This window comes from Ascaphus truei, chromosome 2 (genome assembly GCF_040206685.1).
Source record: "Ascaphus truei isolate aAscTru1 chromosome 2, aAscTru1.hap1, whole genome shotgun sequence".
NCBI classification, from domain to species: domain Eukaryota; kingdom Metazoa; phylum Chordata; class Amphibia; order Anura; family Ascaphidae; genus Ascaphus; species Ascaphus truei.
This window is the reverse complement of record NC_134484.1, coordinates 188,971,114-188,991,676: the sequence shown is the minus strand read 5'-3', so window position 1 is coordinate 188,991,676 and position 20,563 is coordinate 188,971,114.

Genomic DNA, 20,563 nt, shown 5'->3' with positions numbered 1-20,563 from the left:
TACCAGTTTTTAAATTTATATGCTGCTTCATCAATGGATAGGAAGGCATTAATTGCATGATCTTAGGTCCAGACTGTGAAACGACATCTTGTAACCTGCACCAATTGTCTTGAAGGCTTCAAAGTGGGAATTTAGAAACGTACAGTAAACATTCATTGTTATACTTTGAACAATGCTGAAAAGCATATTTTTATTTTATTTGCGTTCTTTTTGTTTTTAGTAACAAAAAAAGAAGAAAAAAATAGGTGAAGTATGTAATCAAAAGTCTGTAGCTTTTGATGGAAGTTGGACTTCATCTGCAGTAATACTAACAGGATCATCGGGCTAAGGGTTCTTGTAATTAGAACACCACTGAATTCAACCTGCATACCATGGTTTGCAAAAATGTGTTATAGCTGCCTCCAGAATGCTGATTTAAATGTTACATTGCAGGATTTCCTGCGGTCTCCTGTATCTTGTCTTACTACCATCAACTTGAATACAAAAAAAACTCTTGGAACTTTTGTAATGGGGACTTCTAAACTAAATTTGAAAATTTAGTTTTGATTTTGAGAAGTGCAAACATACAAAATTGAATATATCTTTAGAAATTGTTGAGTTGCTAAATGTGTAGCACCGCTTAAGAGGCAGACACCTCTGTTCAGTCTCAAGGAAATAGCCTGATTGCCTTGTACCTGGACTTTGTTCATACTCTCTTCAAAGCGGGTTTATCTGATTCCACATTGGACATTAGACCTTGAAATGGATACAAACAGGATTATTTTGAATTGCATGTTTGGGGTATACAGTTCTATGCAGCAACCTCCTTTCCGCTGTCAGGCCGAGCAGTGGCTGCATAGTGGGAGCTTGGCTTGTATATAACAAGATCCTGCGGCTCAGTTTGGTATTGCACACAACAAAGGAAAATAAGTTTTAATTTTTCCTTCAAGCTAAACCTGGTTATTCTGATTCTCTGCACTGTTACTATAAAGGACCACCAGTGATGTGGAAAAAACCCTTATTTTAAGACTTTTTGTTTAAAGGCAGAGTTTATTTTTGACTCTGAGTAAACTATATATTTAATAGCAATACATATTTTACTGTCCGTGTTCAAACGTTTTGTTATCGGTGTATTCGTTACCAAGCTGATATTTCTTTCCCACTCATCAAAACACTAGTTACAGAAAACTGTTATACTGTATCTAACATTTCTGTATTATGTATGTGTAAAGGATGTTCTATGCTCTCCAAAAGAGGGTTTTGTTTACCTGCTAAGGCAGGCAGCATGTCTTCTGTTACAGGCTTCCTCTTCCCAATGCAGTTTACATATGATTTTGCACATATCATTGAGATCTGTAAATTGTTACATACCATATACCATATAAGTTTTTAGCCTGATATGTTATTCTCTAACAGAACTCACTAACATTTGTGAAATACCCAGATACCTTGTGTAACATTTTCGTACGCTTTTCCGTGTTGACTTGGGAGTACTTCAACTTATGTATATTATTCAGGGTTAATAATATTTGTATGATCAAGCCAGTATCATGTTACCTACAAGGTACAACAACTTAATATATGCTGCATATGGTTAATTCATCTGTAATATAACTTTAAAAAAATATATATTAAGATTTAAACTGAGGAACATTGACTTTCAACAAGATTGAAGCATGTAGTGCATGTGTTCTGTTGATACATGGTTTTGAAATGTGATCTAAAGATGCCTGGTCAGTTTTAGGTTGTTTAAGGTTCACAGCTATCTTCAGTTGGAGTGGGTTTTGAACACTTGTTTAATCCACAGAGGGTCGGTGGTACCACAACCAGGTGGGTATTCCTAGTGAAGATTTACCCGAGACCTGTGCACCCTGTAACAGATATTGCTTGAGTCACTCTGTAAATATTAAGTGTTTGTGAAATGTCTTTGTTGACTTTGGCATTACTGGTGTAGCCACAGCTACATTGCTCGGATTGCATGTGTTTCATTGACCTATATATATGTGAATTGAAAACAAAATGAGAATTGTTCAAACAAAACGGCTTGGCCACGACATTACAGCAGTATTTCTAACCTATACTTTAAAGCAGCAGTCCATCTTTGGTTACAAAAACACAAATCTTGACGTACAATAAACTTGCAGAATTGTGCGTGTTTGCCAGAGTCCTTGATTCTAGAAATCATTACCGAGGGTTACAATTGTTAATTTAAAAAAATGTTTTAGTTCTTGAGGGGAAGATTCACGAAAGTGTAGTAGCTTCAATCATTCAAGGCAAAGGAGCTTAACAAGCAATGACCGCTATAAAGCTCTCCCTTAATTCTTTCACTTCAATAGGCAGTGAGTTATGAGTCTTCTGCTGTGCTAAGCAGGTGAAATATTATAAGATGTTTACCCTGCGGAAAGAATACTGTACTCGCTCCTGTTTATCAAATGCATGCTAACTTCTTTCCTATTTGGGGGGTGGGGGGGAGAGAGAGGGAATGATTTGAGATTTTTTTATTTTTTTAAATCCTCTACAATCAGGATTAAACATTGTTATCATGTAACATGGTTATCATTTAAAAAAAAAATATATATATATATATATATATATATAATTTTTTTTTTGTGTGTGTACGCGGCTATAAGCAAAGTATTACTCGCTAATCTAGAAATAAAAGCAAGAAAGTTCAACTGCTGGTGTGGGAAATGACTCCTTACAGTGAATTCAAATTTCACAGGCGATTTTTATTTGAGCATAACTGGTAAATCACGTGTGGTTCTAAATTGAAATGTGCTTTGCATTTATTGTGATATTTCACCACATACTGAATAAAATGACTTGTGCAAGAAGACTAGAGAACATTATGTACCCTGTATATTGTAAACTACTGTATGAGCTATTGTATAGCTTGAGTTTGCTGTTCTGTCTCAAGTCCTTTCTTCTGTAACCACATGCTTCAAATGTGGAGATTGCCTTTTAATAACCGGCTGTAGGGGATTTTATTTGCAGCTGCAAAAAACAAATATAGTTGATCTTACCAATATCTACTTTTTCCAGCAATTGTTTTATGTTTACAATCTTAATGATGTCAATAAGTGGTGATATCTTCGTGTGTGTTAGTACAGTATGCAGATTGTATTGTCATATAAACCTTGTGTCATTAAACTACGGTCTAAAATGCATGAGTCCTTTTGTGCCTGAACGAGCGCACTTTATATGCACGGTCCAATATAAAGGAATTCATAAATGTTAACTGTGAGGCGGTTACGCATGAAAACTGACATGTGAATTTGTTCCCCAATGCCCTTTTTTTCCCCCCACCCCCAAGTTGTGCTATTTTGAAGATGAAATTTGCCTAAATTGGAAGAGTTGGAAAGGCCCAGTCATTTGGAAAATCTGCTGTTGTGAAATGTACTATTTTTTTTCCCCATCAAACTTTCTACTCTGTTCAATGCTAATGCGCCAGCAGCATTATACATGGTCTACTACAGGGCTGGGCAACTGCAGTCCTTAAAGGCCATCAACAGGTCAGGATTTCAGGGTATCCCAGCTTCAGCACAGGTGGCTCAATCAATGACTGCAATGACTGAGCCACCTGTGCTGAAGCCAGGATATCCTGAAAACCTGACCTGTTGGTGGCTCTTAAGGACTGGAGTTGGCCAGTCCTGGTTCACTGCTTGACCTTACGTTTACACTTCATGAGACCTGTGCTCATTTTTTAAGGCGTCTCTCAGGATAAATCTGTGCGGTATATTTGCAGACCTACAGTAGGTGAGGAGTGTTTGTTTTTGCATTTGCCTCTTCAGTGTTATAAACCGTTATTAAACGTTCTGTACTGCATTTCTTTTTTTTTGGTTTCCTTTTTTCTTTTCTTTTTTTAACCATTTTAATTTGCCTGAACCGATTTTTAATTTAAATAAAAGCACATCACAAAGTAATGGTCATTTTGAACACTAGAATTTTTTTCCTCTTACAAAAATAAATAAATAATTCAAAGAACATGCGAAATGTGTTATTGAGATAATCTGGATAAACACACACGTAATTAAGTGCCACGCCAAATGGTACCTAGTTAAGGTACTCACCCCACTCTTGCAAGCCAGGGGCAGACTTTGCTTTTGTTTTTCCCATTGAGACACCATATTCGTCACTATTCTGGTTGCTGTACATGCGGTCCTTGGTTTTTCGTCAAATTGCGGACCCAATGTTAATCCACGTCAGATAATCTGTTCCGACGTCGGATAATGCATTATCTGGCCGCGGATAATCCGTTCGATGGATAACGGGCCGACGGATAGCGAGGACCACCTGTATTCTTTTCACAGAAGATAACTGAAGGTTGTGATACCTTTTTTAGAGAACTATTATGGAACTACCTAGGTGTTCACATGCATGACTGCAGGTCAGGTCTGTTTTATGGGGGTTATTCATTAAACTGCGATAGTGCAGCTTGGGCACTCCTAGAACTCAAGGTGGTTTTCCTATGTGATAGAGCCGATCGGGACTATCTCCGTTAAATTAATAACTCCCTATGTTCTGGTCATGTCATCGACCAAATTTCAACAAGCTAAAGACTCTACTGTACCAAGGACCAGCAATCTGCTTGATTTTTTTTTTTTTTTTTTTCATTCCGAGGCTTCACAAATAAGACCGGACCAATCGCGAATCCTGACTTGGCCAGAGATTAACCATTAGTGTTTGCACAGGCACGTGCATCTGTAATTTTGTGCCATTAAGTAGAAAAGGCAGTGTTAGTCCAGATTAATAAGGCAGAGTAAATAAGTACAGTATTAGATAATACACTTATTTTTTTTTTTTAATTTGGACTAACAATAGATATAAGACAAGCTGTGGCGAGAATCAATTATTAAAGTCTTCCGACTGCACAACCAGTGCAAAAACACATTGGGGACTATTCTACTAGGTTTGATTACTTTGCTGCCATCTCAAACGATGTGACATGTTCCCGCTGAACAGTTTGTCATTTGTCTTATCACGGTATTCAGAAAGAATCTGTAACATCTCAAACGGTGAAGCCCAAAAATGCCAATACCGCTCGGCGTATCCGCAATGTGATCTCAGCCTTGCTCAAAGTTCTCCCCTGTGCGATCTTCTCGCCGTCTGTAAGAGCTGCAGAGAGAGACGCCTCTCCCTGCACAGTTCTCGCAGGCGATTGTAGTGTTTTTATTTACATTTTAATAATAGTGTACGGAAGTAGGAGGTCTCCCGAGCTGAACCACATTCATTTCAGGTCCGGGGCCCTGCTTCCCGAGATACGGGTGCAGGTATCTCCTATGCGTTTAAATGTCACGTGACGCAGGAGATTAAAAAATTGCAGGGGGATCCTGGCACCCCCATATCGGGAAGCAGGGGATCCCGCGGGGCTGAAATCAATGCGGTTCAGCTGCTCAGGAGACATTGCTCCCGCACCCAAGTATACAAATTGAAATAAAAACAGCTTCAATACCTTTTAGTAGCTATCCACTAGGGCAATGAAGGGGTTAAACCTGAGTACCCTGTGTATTGGGGGCGGATACTTCTTTTTTTTATTTATTTATTTATTTTTAATCCAAACGCCAGTGCACGTGCTCAACCTTAACTGAGCTGCAGGGTAGAATCTGATAAAAACAAGGGTCTGCAAAATCTCAAATCATAGCGGGTACTTCCCTGCCCAAAATTGATGTAATGTCCCCAGGAGAACCAATAATCCCCGAATGGTAAGAAAAAGGCTAAAATAAACCTAACCTGAATCAAGCCCTCATTGGGATGGTTCCTGGACTCACAATCAGTATTTAGTAATGTATGATACTTGATACTCACAAAATCCCCTTTGCCAATGTCCTATGAAGGCGTGCAGCCTGGTCAAGAGATGCTGGTCTCAGAAGGCAAATGGAAAAAAGAAAAACCAGCGCACCGCCAAAGTGGGTCCCAAGCCAATATATTGTAAAATATTCTTTATTTAATCCATCTAAAAGTGGAGGTTAACACCCTCCTACTCGTTTCGTGTAAACATACACTTTATCAAGGAGTATTACTGTAATATATATATATATATATATATATATATATATATATATATATATATATATTCATATATATATATTCATTGGAGTCAAAATCTGCCGTCTTTACATTTGCTGATCAGGAATTATAAGATGGTTTCACCCAGAGAAAATTTGAGAACCAAATCTCATTTTCTCTAGAACTTATAACCTAACATGACCATAATGGAACATTTGCTCAGCAGAGTGATAACACAAGAGGAGCATTGAAGGTGTCTCTGTTGTATTAAAATGTGTGGTTTGTTTAATATATTTTTGTTCACAGCTTGTCTACTGAGGATCAAGCCCAAGTGCATTAATAAAGGAAGGCAAGTGTTTAGGTGTCATACATATATGAAAACCGGCACTCAATCTCAATAAGTGAGGTCGGTGATCCTCTGGGATAGATACACAATATACTAGACAGAGAAAAGTAATCCCAGTTGTGGGCACTCACACCACCAGAATCGTGAAATGATTATATGGTATTAATTGTTAATTTTTATTAAGTATGTGTTAAAATGATTGGAAATTACTAAACGACACTTGGTAAAAAAATTATACCCAAATAAAGTGACTAAGTGAATATGTTATATGACAGCAAATACCTTGATGTACACAAATAGTATTCTGTAATCAGGAACACTAAGGGAGCGTTAAGTTAGTCCCTTGGTGGATATGGTGGAATAAATAGCAATTACTGTAGCCTTCTATATTCAAATAGTAAGTGTTCAATGAATTCACTAATATGGCTATGATTAAAATGTATGTAGCTTATAACATGAGGAGAGTGACTAGTGGATGTATTGCTAGGGTTTACAAACATGGGAAACAGAATCAATAGACTGTAAATCATAATAAGTGGTAGATCAATGCATATAGCACAGATCATCTATAACAGCTGCTCAGTATTACATTGGCTGGAAACTGTATTGCTATAAGGTAACAGTGTACATTTGTCACATAGGGTACTCATTAGAGCAATCACAGTAAATCTGCGACAGCTGTTTCTGTTGCCATATGTAGACCAAAATTAGCAATAGGTCTAATAGTAACGAGCACAATTAAGTTACATCTCAAACAAGCAAATCCCTATCTTTTTAGTGTCATACCCGGTAGCCCCTCAGGCCTGTGGGTACATACACACACATTGAATGTAGCTAATGGCAGGTAAATTAAAACCATAAATGAACCTAGGGGTACACCTAGCGATAGTAGCCTTGCAGTTCATAGTTGCCTTGTATAGATTCTAACAAATAGACGTATAAAATCCAAATACTACACTAGTCAGAAGAAGAATGCTGAGTTTGGTAGAGTCCTACATCTACTTAACAATGTCTCTTAAGATTTGTATATAGTGGGGTGTCGTTTTTTGATAAAGGGATGAACACAAAACCTATTGCCACCTACAGCCTTCGCAAGATTGAGGGAAGAAAATTCCTCCATCTGGTCGACCGATCGTGTCTGGGATAGGCAATCTACAATCTTACTGAGAAGTCAAGCTCTTATGCGAATCAGAAAGAAAGACCGTTTGTCACAGCCTTATCCTCCCGTCTCAAGGATAGCACAGATGTTCTAAAAAAACTAGATGGGGTGTCCTTTACTGAGGATACCATTCTTGTTAGCCTTGTCGTTGAAGTTCTATACACCAGTATCAATCATGACATTGCCATCTATTTTCTATTTTTTACGGACAAGGGGCCAATGGTATATTTCGCAAACAATTTGGGACTAAACTCTTTGAGTTTGAATTATTTCCTCTTAAACAAGAGATTCTATCACCAAATGCAAGACACGACCATGGGCACTACATGTGCCCCATCATATGCCAACCTCTACTTGGGTTGGTGGGCAGCCCAAAAACTTTTTTTTTCAGATTAATTGGACACATTCACATTATGTATCGAGCTATGGGTGAGATACATTGATGATATCCTGATATGGCGTGGCCCATTAAATTTGCTCAAAGGTTTTGTCTGCCTATTAAACACTAACAAACATAACCTCCATCTTTCTCTTGAATTTGATATGAAATAGATATGTTTTCGAACACCTCCTCTATTGATCTCTGTGGGGGTACTCCATGAGTGTCCTGGAACCTCTTCTTTCTTCCCACACTCTAGGTGACATTATCAAATCTCTTGGGTTCAAATATCACCTTTATGCTGATGACGCACACATTTACTTTTCAACTCCTAACCTTACACCTGCTGTACAGACCAAAGTTTCTGAATGTCTCTCCAGTATATCATCCTGGATGGCCATCTGCCGATTCAAACTTAACATGTCAAAAACAGAGCTTCTAATATTTCCTCCCAAACCTGGCCCTACTACCTCCATCCACATTACTGTTGGAAGCACTATCATACACCCAGTAACACAAGCATGCTGCCTAGGGGTCACATTTGACTCCTCCCTCACATTCAAAATGTAGCTAAAACCTGTCATTTGTTTCCTCTGCAATATTGTAAAGATACGTCCTTTCCTCTGTTGCTCTACTGCTAAAACTGACACAGGCCCTCATTCTCTTCCGTCTCAATTACTGTAACCTCCTGCTGTCTGGCCTTCCTGCCTCTCACCTGTCTCCCCTACATTCTATCCTAAACGCTGCTGCCAGTATCCCTCTATTCTTTCCTAAATCTGTCTAAGCATCTCCCTTGCTGAAATCCCTCTCCTGGCTTCCTATCAAATCCCGTATCACACACTCTATTCTCCTCAATTGTAAGACTTTACACTCTTCTGCCCCTCATTACATCTCAGCCCTAATTTCTTGTTATACACCTGCTCGACTCTTGCGTTCTGCTCAAGGACTTCTCTCTACCCCTTTTGTATCTAAAGCCTCTCTTTCCTTAAACCTTTCTCATTCACGGCCCGCACCTCTGGATGCCCTTCCCCTCAATATCTGATTAGCACCCTCTTTGTCTACCTTTAAGACCTATCTTAATACCCACTTCCTTAACTAAACATTTGGGTAGCTCCGTGGCTGATACTATACATTTCATATATCGACCATGGCCCCTTACTGACACACCAGAAAACTTCCTACTGTCTCTGTACATTCTTCCTACTTACCAATTAGATTGTAAGCTCTTCGGGGCAAGGATTCCTTTTCATAGTCTTACTTTTATGCCTGTAGTGCTTATTCCCATCCTGTGTTATTTAAATTATTTGTTATTTATATTATTATGTTACGTGTATTACTGCTGTGAAGCTCTATGTACATTAAGGGCGCTATATAAATAAAGATATACGGTTCCTCCCCCTTCTTATTTCAAGAGGCTCAGATGGTAATCTGGCTACAACAATGTACCGTAAACCCATGGCCACTAACAGCATTTACAGGACAACAGTCCTCACCCAAGGGCCAAGTTCAGGGTATACCGGTTGATCAATTTCTTCGTATTAAAAGAAACTGCTCTATATCCTCAGAATTCGAAACACAAGCTGGACTGATGGAAACAAAGCTTCTGAAAAGGGGATATTTCAATAAAACAATAAAAAGAGCATACAAAAGAGCAAAATACACATTACCTGGATATTTATTGAGTGATAAACCTACAAGCCCCAATCAGAAAATGATTAGATTCATAGGTACTACAAACATATCTATCACTTACCAGCAGAAGGTCACGTAAAATTTGATATTTTAGTACAAATCCACTTTGAACAAACTGAGACCCACATGGCTCCCAGCAAAACCACAAACTTCATATAAATACCAGAGATGCAAGGCCTACTCCCAGAGGCATACAGTATAACCAAACAGTTCCACAATTGGAATAATTCGAAATCCTTCAAAATTCAGAAGTTTATTAACTGTCAAACAATGGGAGTAATCATCATGGCAGTGTGCGAGTGCCAGAAAAAATATGTCGGTAACATGAGACGACAATTCAAAAGGAGGGTTCTGGAACACATTGGTTCAATTAGAAACAACCTGGACACTCCCATTGCAAGACTTGTTAATGAAGGCCATTATGGAGATATTAACACACTTCATTTCTTTCGCATTGATCAATATTCCTCTGGTGCGAGAAAGGGGTACTGGGACAAAGAACTTCTCAATAAAAAGTTACGTTGGATCTATACTCTACAAACCTTGGCCCCAAGATATCTCAATTAAGATTTTGTGTTCACCCCTTTTATCTGTAACCCCTTGGAAAATGCATGCAGCACTCGCATACATTGCCCCCTGACAGGCTCCTCTCCATTATGCGCTCAGCATGTGCCTCATGATGGGCACGGCATCAGACAATGGACTTGAGAGAGGAGCTACTAAGAGGGACTGGAGTCTGTAAGAGGCCCAGAATGAGCATGTGGGGGCAGAGCCTCTGCAGCATAAGGCATCTCAGGACTACCGGTGGTGATACAGAGCCAGACAGCAATCCACATGAGGTCAGTGGATGCTGGCTGAAGGAGGTGCAGATTGACCCTGCTAGTGGGGTACGAGATGAGTATCCATTGGCAAAGAGTAGGAGGTACACGCACCATCAGAAGGGATCCTCAATGAAGGCCAAGTAAATGGTACCGAAGCATTTGTGAAGTACAAAACTGCTGCGTAATTACATGAAATCAGAGCTCCAAAAGTGTACCGACACTTTCACACAGGCCTCTTTGTCTAGAGTTGGGTGGTACTAAAGAAAGAAACATGGACACAAACACTTGTGCAACGCTTTGTGGGTATTGTTTATGGTGTTATGTATTGTATGTGCATTGAATTATCCTCCAGTTGAGGATCATATGGTTTATTTGGGTATATGAACACAATTACCTTATAAATACCTTTGTGCTATACACCTCATCGTATTTTGACTTCCTTTGTCTGATAGTTGTTTCTCACGGTTGAGGAATCCATTATCCCTTTGTTTTACACTCTCCCAATATACACCAGAGACTGGAGAATCCCACTGGATGCCCAATTGTAGCTGGTACTATCTCCATCTTTGAGCCCATAGCTGTGTTTTTGGACAAATGACTACATCCCATGGTCATTAAGGGCCAATTATATATTTAGAACACAACCCAGTTTCTCCTCAGATTAGGGGAGTTACGATCGATGACATCAGATACCATTTTGGTTACAATGGATGTCAATAGCGGGGTACAGCTATGTGATCCAACGTGGCTTTGTCCTATGCTAACATATTTATGAATCATTGTGAGGAGATGTTTGTGTACAAAAACCCTATGTACACACAGCTTGCCATGATTTTGCTAAAATATATACATGATATCTTCTTGATATGCACAGGCCACGTTGGTTCCCTGCTCCAGTTTCTTGATGAATATATTCTTTATTTCAATATGTACAATATACTTATAATAATTATAACATATCCCTATTGAGAGGTTACACACCTCTTACTCTGGCAAATATATACCATATCAGGAAGAATAAAGTATAATTGACGCCTTTAATTCATGTATCTCAATCCCAATATGTTTAGCTGTAGTATGTACAGATAACTTAAACTTTATCCCTTTTAAAGTATATGGGGTCATTGATTACTAAGATTACCTACCGTAGTAATTAGCACCTTAATTCACACTTTACAGATTTATTCCAGCAACTATCACTGCTCTGTTATATTGAAACTGAACTGACCTGATTTAGGGAATTCACTAAAATGGTTAATTGTACATGAGAGGGACAAAAGGAAATCTGGATATCGCGCTTGCACTTTTCCTCCAGTAAAATAACTGCACACTTCTGTCCCTTTGCTGCTGTAATCAGGAGTACAACAATAGACAAAGATATGCAATGCTACATCCAATGAGAGAAAATACATAGTTAAATACTTCAATGTTAGTATTCTCATGAATAAGGGTTATTTAGTTAAAACCTTTGGCCAAAGTGTTATATGCCTGCAGCCCCGTCAAGGCATTACCTTTATATGTAGGTCCTAACACTAACTATGAAAATTCTCATTTACCTCTGCAGTGGAGGGAGAATGGCCTTAATAGACCTGTCCTGCATAGGTACATGGAAAAACCTGCTACTTAAAAAGTGGAGTGGGGTGTGCTTAAACCCTGGAAGGAGGGGTCACTAAACTCCAACCAACTGATACCAGTTGAAAACCATGGACAACTGTATACAACAAAAGACAAAGATACCCAATGCTACATCCAATGTGACAAAATACATAGTTAAATACTTCAATGTTAGTATTCTCATGAATAAGCGTTCCGCATGTTGGTGCTTCATCAGGGTAACGTACAAAGTCACGCTCACAGTTTAAAAGGCACTGCAAGTCAATCACACTCTTCGGCGGCCAACATAAAATTCACATTTAAAGTAACCATGTTCCAATTTGGCCGCAAGTGTTTGCAACTAATCAAACCATGAAAAACTCATCTATCCAAAATCATATACAAAATCCTATGGCAGATATTTGGAGGCATATTTTAAGTCAATCTGACTACAACACACAGAGCAGATCTATTATTATTAATATCAAATTATAATTAATGTAAATATTAATTAAATAAATACAATTATATAATAGTAATTTAATTATATAAGGAACAATTGTAATAATGAATAATTGTGGAAGTGATAATAAAATAACTTAATATACTGGTAGTTCAATTGAAATACGATCTTAAAATAATGTAATGAATGGGATTCCCATGTAAATCAGTAAAGAATTAAATATGCCAACACATCTTTACCACAAAAATGATTATACAATACTATTAACATGCACGAATGAAATATAAATATAAAAAAAATGAAACAATAAATAATATCATTTAAAACCCACATTTGAAATGCATGACTAAAAAGTGTAAACAAACCAATACATACTCTGTCTCAATGTGATCATTGGAACCTCTTGGTGATCTTGACTGAAAAGTATAGATCCACTATTGTTTCCTTCTGGTTAAGTTTAAATCTCTGTCACCCAACTTTTTAGAAAAAGGGATGGTTTCAATGTCCATAAAAGACAGTTTACTAGGATCACAATTATGGGCTGATTTGAAATGAGCAAGCAAGTGTGTCAGAGGTTTATCTTTAAGGATAAACTTATGAATGTTTTTGATATTTCTTAGATGTTCTAAAATACATGTTGGTTCCCTGCTCCAGTTTCTTGATGAATATATTCTTTATTTCAATATGTACAATATACTTATGATAATTATAACATATCCCTATTGAGAGGTTACACACCTCTTACTCTGGCAAATATATACCGTATCAGGAAGATACTGTAATTCATGTATCTCAATCCCAATATGTTTAGCTGTAGTATGTACAGGTAACTTAAACTTTATCCCTTTAAAAGTATATGGGGTCATTGATTCCTTTTTGTTTTCCCAATGTATTTCATACCATACTAGCATCGTACTAAATATACAACAAATGTGGTTATGCAATTAATGAAACTATTTATCTTATATTGCTTATTTGTAACATGGGAAACAGCACATTTTTTAGTTAATATATGTTTGCACACTTGGCATTTACTACATTTGAAATTACCAACCCGTCCAAATTGTGCTTTTAGCACCTTTGATTGTCCTTCACATAGTTTTAATTGGCACGCGACCAATGTACCTTCTAGATTCTGAGTTTTTGAAGTAAAACTTCTTTGCTGGCGACTACAGGGTTTTCATGGGAAGAAATGCATTGCCTTGTAACGATAAACCGTAACAAAAGTGATGTAGCGCTGTGACGGGAGCGCAGGCCAAATACACATTTATATTTAAGGGATCAGTCACAAGGCAAAACAGGCAGTAAAATAAATTGCGGTTTATTCGGATAAGACCTCGGAAAATACAAGAAACAGAGAATATACACACTTACGGGGGTCTGGGGAAGAGATCTACCCTTTCCTAGTTGCAAGGCGCCTGTTCAGCAAAGGCTTACCTTGATAAGACCTTGGTTCTGGGCTCCTGGACCGAAATCCAGCCTGCTGGCTAGGCCTCCCCATGCTTCCATGTGTGAATAGCTCGTTCACAGAAGTACGATGTGAGAGGCCTGCCAGCAGCTGCTTGTCTTCAGATCTCCAACAGGAAAAAGAGAGAGAGCTGCTTTTACTGCACGCTCTTATATAGGCTGAATTCCTATCTAAATAATTGAGGAGTGTAATAGCCAATTAAAGCAGGGATTGAAATTACGCATTCCCTGATAGGAGGGATAAATTCAAAACTTGCCAATAGAAACCTTGCTTATCAGTTTTGACATCCAGGGCCGTTTTTTCCCCTGGCTCCGCGGTGTCTAGTAAAACAGACTTCCTAATCTGAACATCCTGCTCACCAAATGGTTTTCTCCCCTCTCTGAACTATGGAATCTATGCAAACTAGCTAGCATCTTCCATATGCCTGTGCTTTCTGTATAGAACCTTATAGTAAACATTAAAACACAATATAAAGTACACTTCCTTACAGAATATACTTTGGGGGACTTTATACTTATAAGGGAAATAAATTGGGGAGATTTGGGGATTGTAATCCCTATCTGAGCTGGGGCATTGAAATGCTAATCCACATGTAATTCACATGCTAATTCAAACTGCCTTTTGTCACCAACCTGGGTTTAAATCACAGGACAAACACAATGCATTGCAGTTTTAAAACACAGAGAACCAACATGTAGACACAAGAGCTTGCACTCCACCATCTGCACCTATCATGTGGGGTTCTAACCTTCTCTAAGACACCAACTAAGAATACCTTGCTGGCAGGCAAGACAGGTTAAAATATTCCCCCCCTTTCCCTTCATGTTCCAGACGTCCCTGCCCTGCAGCTATTTCTCATAAGAGGCCACCCATACAAGGCAATCCACTTACAAGCTGACACAGGCAGTTGCAGGTCCATAAGGCAAAGGGAATACACAGATAATGCATTAACTAGCCCACTGGGCTGACATAGTTAACCCCACATACACAGTTCCTAGTTTATAACCCTATGGGGGACAGTATAACAGAGGAACAAAATTACAGGCAACACAGTAAGGTACAATATTAGACCCAAGAGCTGACACTCTCAGCCCATACCATATGGTTTCAGGGGCAGCCAGCTGGGCTCCACCTTTATTAATGAAGGCCGGCTACGCTGACCGCGACAAGCGCTGCTAATGGGTGCGCACCTGTCGCGCATGCGTAGAAGAGGAGCTTGCAGGTCCCACCACGCATGTGCAGTACCGCCCTTGTCCACCAAGTACATTGGCTCTCCCCCCTCTTCCAGCACGTATGCGCACTAACGGCCACAGGCCTCTGCGCATGCGCGCCACTGACCAAGGGGGAGGAGAGGAGCCGGGAACACCGGCCAGGGAGAGCGCGAGAGAGCCGCGTCCCCTGAGATCCCGGTGCTGACACACACAGTCACACACACATACACGCAGTCACACATGCACATACATGCAGAGTCACACAGGCAGTCACACACAAGCAGTCACACACACACACTGAGTCACACACATCGAATTCACAGTTAATACGTACACGTGGGGAGCACACTCTACATGCGCAGGTACCGCGTCACCAATCCCCGTTAGTAAACCTTCCCACACCTGTCTCCTGCACCTCTTCAGCAAATCACAGCAGGCGCTCCTGACGCACCCCCTCTCGCCTTGTCCTCATTGGTCCCAGTATGCCTTATATGCTCAGCCAACCTACTGCTTCATCGTCTGAGCATAAACTTTCCTATGTGCGAAGTGTTCACTGCTGTCTTGCCTCCACAGTCTTGTCGTGCTTTCTGATCTTCACGCCTGACCTTAGCTATTCCTCCAGACTCCGCTCTTCTGTTCTCCTGACCCCGGCCGTGTATGACGATCCGCACCTCTCCATCCCGACCTCGGCAAAGTGCCTCGACGATCCGCTCCTCTCCAATACTGACCTCTGCAAAGTACCACAACGATCCGTCTCTCTCCAATCCAGACCATGGCTAAGTACTTCCTACGATCTGCTACTCTTCAACACCGACCTCGGCAAGTATCGCTGACCATCCAGACTTCTCCTACCTGACTCGGCTACCTCAACCAATCTACACTCCAGATGCGCCCACGCAGCTGTAGGTTGGTGTAATATCTAATCCCCACCTCGGCCTCGCAGTCATGCCTTGTTTGTGGTGAGCACTCCGTTACAAATATCCATTTTCTTTTGCAATTGTGGACCTAAGATTGGGTCCATAGCCAAAACATTCCAATGTTTACAAAATGTTCTCGTAATAAGTTTGAGGCCAATTTAATATTGTAATAACAATTGGGAATGTAAACTTCTCTGTTTTCCCTTTTAAAATCTAGTTTTTTTTCAGATATGTCCTCAACTCACACTATTTCATTGGGATTAGTAATAACCCATTTGTTCCCTTTAATATGATTAAACATTTTTGGTGTTTTCTAATGCATTGTTAGAATATCAAACAGGGAAGTTCTCTTTCTCTTTTGACTTTGCTAAAAGATGAATCAATTTGACACTTGTCATAAACCTTTTGTGTAAATCTATCCTTAAGGAAAAATGCTTGCTCCTCAAAGCTACTTTCATCTGCACAATTTATTTTTATCCTAAGAAATTTGCAATAGGGAATATTATCAATCCATCTTTTATCATGGCTGCTTGAAAGATGTAAATATGAATTGACATTTGTTTCCTTGAAGAAAATTTTAGTACATAGTACATTATTTTAAATGTATATCTCCAAATCTAGGGAAATAATTTGGGCTTCATTGTTCTCACCACTAAATTTTAAATTATAATGATGGTCATGCAAAGTATTTACAAAATCCTAAAGGGACCTCTCATCTCCTTACCAGATGATTAGTATGTCATCAATGTATCTTCTCCACATTTTGAGTTGAGCATGAGAAGGGTTAACGCTGACTTTGAAGACTAATTTACTCTGCTATAAAATTCCCCTGCAGTACCATTGGGGGTAACTATTGTGGTTTGAGAAAGCGTTTGCACATGCGAAACACATGTGTCAGTAGACAGGCAATATCGGGCGAAAACCTCTGACGTCATAGGGGTTAACAAACTGCACTAGGGCATCCAAGTAATGCCGCAGCACCCTTTTTAAACTCGCGTTAGCACTCATGCTTTCATGACGGGGCTGATGCGAATTAGACACGGCTAGCTCTGAATATCACTCAGTGCTTAAGACGCTGTACCTTTAGCAATCCAGGTCCATTTGAGGGGCTACCAGGTATAGCACTAATAAGATAGGGATTTGGTTGGTTGGATTTGGTTTTAACTTGATTGTGCTCGTTACTATTAGACCTATTGCTTATTTCGGTCTATATATGGCAACAGAAACAGCTCTTTCCCACATTCACTGTGTGTAACGCATAGCTCACCACAAACGAAGTGTGACCGCGGTGCTGAGGTAGGGAATTGAGAAACGCCAATCCGCAGCCACACGGGCGCGCCTAGGATGTATATTGGTCATGTAAGCCGGGTCAGGAGTATAGAGAGTAGAGTAGTTGAGGGTACTTGCCCTATGAAACAGCCAAATTGGGAATGGAGGCGGAGCTACCAACGTGGAAGGCTGGCGACCCGGTCGCGCGCCACTTGCGCACCGCTCATGTCCCTCTGCTGAGCGTGCCCGAGTTCTGAAGGCGGGACCGAGCTTGCGCCGACCCGCGCGTGTCACAGAGCTCAGGGGGTGGAGACTGATCCGCGTGTCACTCCCACGCCAGACCTGCCCGTCCCGGGGGCGGAGACTGGAACGTGCGTCCGAGGGGAGGCTGGATGAGCAAACCCACCGCACGCCAGTGCGGGGGCGGGGGCCGGAGGCTGGAGCCCACGGGAGGGCAGACAGACCGTGCCTGGTTCGCGCGCGCGTAACGGGACCGTGGGATTGCGCATCCTGAGTGTCTGTCGTGGCAGGGGTCTTCGGGTAAGGAGATGGTCTCCAGCCACCAGGACGGCGAATCCTCACACTGTGATTGCTCTAATGACTACCCTATGTGGCAAGTGTACAATGGTACCTTATAGCAAAACAGTTTCCAGCCAATTTGCTACTGAGCAGCTGTTATAGATGGTCTGTGCTATATGCATTGATCTACCACTTACTGTGATTTAGTCTATTGATTCTGTTTCCTATATGTTTGTAAACCCTAGCAATACATCCACTAGTCACTGTCCTCATGTAATAAGCTACATAGATTTTAATCATAGCCATACTAGTGACTTCATTGGAAACGTATTTTTTTTAAATATAGAAGGCTACAGTAATCGCTATTTATTCCACCATATCCACCAAGGGACTAACATAGCGCCCCCCTAGTGTTCCTGATTACAGTATACTATTTGTGTATATCTGGGTATTTGCTGTCACATTGAGCATATTCACTTAGTCACTTTATTTGGGTATTATTTTTACCAAGCGTCTTTTAGTCATCTCCAATCATTTTAACACATACTTATTAAATGTTAATTTTTATACTATTTAATCATTTCACGATCCTGGTGGTCTGAGTGCCCACAAGTAAGAGTTGAGGTGAGTAGCTAAAATTTTGGCAAACAGCTTGACATCTGTGGTTAAGTAAAACAATGGGGTGATAACTGCTGTGGGCATTTAGGTCATCTTTGTGTGCAACAACAATTGTTGTCTTTCAACATAGAAGGAGGGAATGGGCACCATTAATAGTTTAATTCAAAACCCTCAGCAGATATGGAATCCAAACCCCATGCGGTAGGTTTTAGTGGGGAATTTTTTGCTGCAAGGATCTCTTCCTTCGAGATATCTTCTCAATAGAGAGACTCAGAAGTTGTGAATTTTGTGTGGAAGTTGGCTACTGGGGTTATAGTTATTGTGTAAATTACAGAATTTTAAAAAGTATGCAGAAAAACGTGTTTGCAATCACTTTTGGATAAGAGAAGTGTCTTGAACTAAATTTGATTGAAATAATGTTTTGTTGGATTGAGCTATTCTCAGTCTGGTGGCTAATAATCTGTCTGCTTTGTTACCTTATTCATTAAACATTCGCTTTGTCAATTTTAGTGATTTTCCTGTGCGTTCAAGTAAAGTAGATATAGTTTACCTTGCAATTGAGTAATTTGCTGCAGCATTTTTGTGAGCGCTAGGATTTGAATTTGAGTGCGTGGTTTGTGATACTCTATTTTTTTATATCACTATACTGATTAATCTGCAGTACCTCTCAAGGCCCATAGGGTGGCACTAGAAGTTTGCTTATGCTCTTTTAAAGGTTGTAGTGGGTGCAATATGACCTTTACTGAAAGTGAGCTCTATGTAATGCCCTTTAAAGCAGATTTCCATCCTTATTGGATTTTTTTTACTAGCTGTTTTTTTCATTTATCTTTATGTTAAAAGACCCCAAACCTGCAGTTAAGTATTTATATGGCAACTAAATGGTCTACTGTTTATTCACACTTCCCCCACTTCCCAAGGCAGCTTAAGCTGTTTTCCATGCAGACTACAAAGAGTTTTATGAGACCTTTTGTTTTACTGTTAATCTTCTCAGATACACTTTTTTTTGGTCTACTAATGTCACAAAGTAAGAAGGGCTTAGGAGTCATATTAATTTAGGTTTGGGCTCATTTTTAAGAATAAAATACACAGTGTAAAAAAAGTGATCAGGGGAAAAACTAAAGGTAAAAACAGACAGGCGTGCGCAAACTGGGGGGTGTCGAATTTTCTAGGGGGGCGCAGCGGTTGCAGAGGCCCCCTGCTCTTCCCCAAGCAGTTTAATTAAATGCCGGGGGAGGCGTGAGGCCTCTGAAACTTCTCTTACCTGCTCTTAGCCGGCTCTTCGGCGATACGTCGCCATGGCAACGCGGCATTATATGACGCCGCCAAAGCCGGGAGCAGGTAAGGAGGGGGGGGGGGGGGAGTGTGCGAGCAAGGGGGAAGTGCAGACAGGGGAGCACGAACTGAAAAGTTTCCTGGCACCCCTGCCATATAGTACTGTATGGGAAACCATTGAGTACATTTGTATGTCTATGTAAATCTGCATCTTTCGCTCTCTTGTTAAATAGTGGTAAACTGCAGACAAAGTGTCTGGGTAATAAGCATTAATTTCCCATCCATTCAAACCATGTTTTTCCCTGAAGCGTACTGTATTCACGTCTTCTACAACACACACTGTCATAAATAATTGCAAACGCCAATAATCTACTCAAAGACAGTTATGGTGCTTTTTTGGACTCATTCGTTTTAGCTTAGTAAATGGTCATTGATTCTACATTGATACTGTTTGCAAATCAGATACAATAGGGTTACATAGTTACATAATTACATAGTTACATAGTAGATGAGGTTGAAAAAAGACATGTCAATCAAGTTCAACCTATGCTAAATTTAGACCATAGATACGTATTCTATATATGTATTTATGGTATTTTGATCCAGAGGAAGGCAAACAAAAAACCCCAGTGAAACATCATCCAATGATGTCTCATGAGGGGAATATATTGGCAATCAGATTACTCCCTGGATCAACATCCATTTTATGTGTTTACTTATTTGGTAAATACCTGTATACCTTTCTAAAAAGATGTCCAACCATTTTTTGAAGATATCTATTGTATTTGCCATCACAGTTTCTAAAATATACTCTGTCTAGTGGGAGTGTCCATTGTGTTCCACCAATCCTA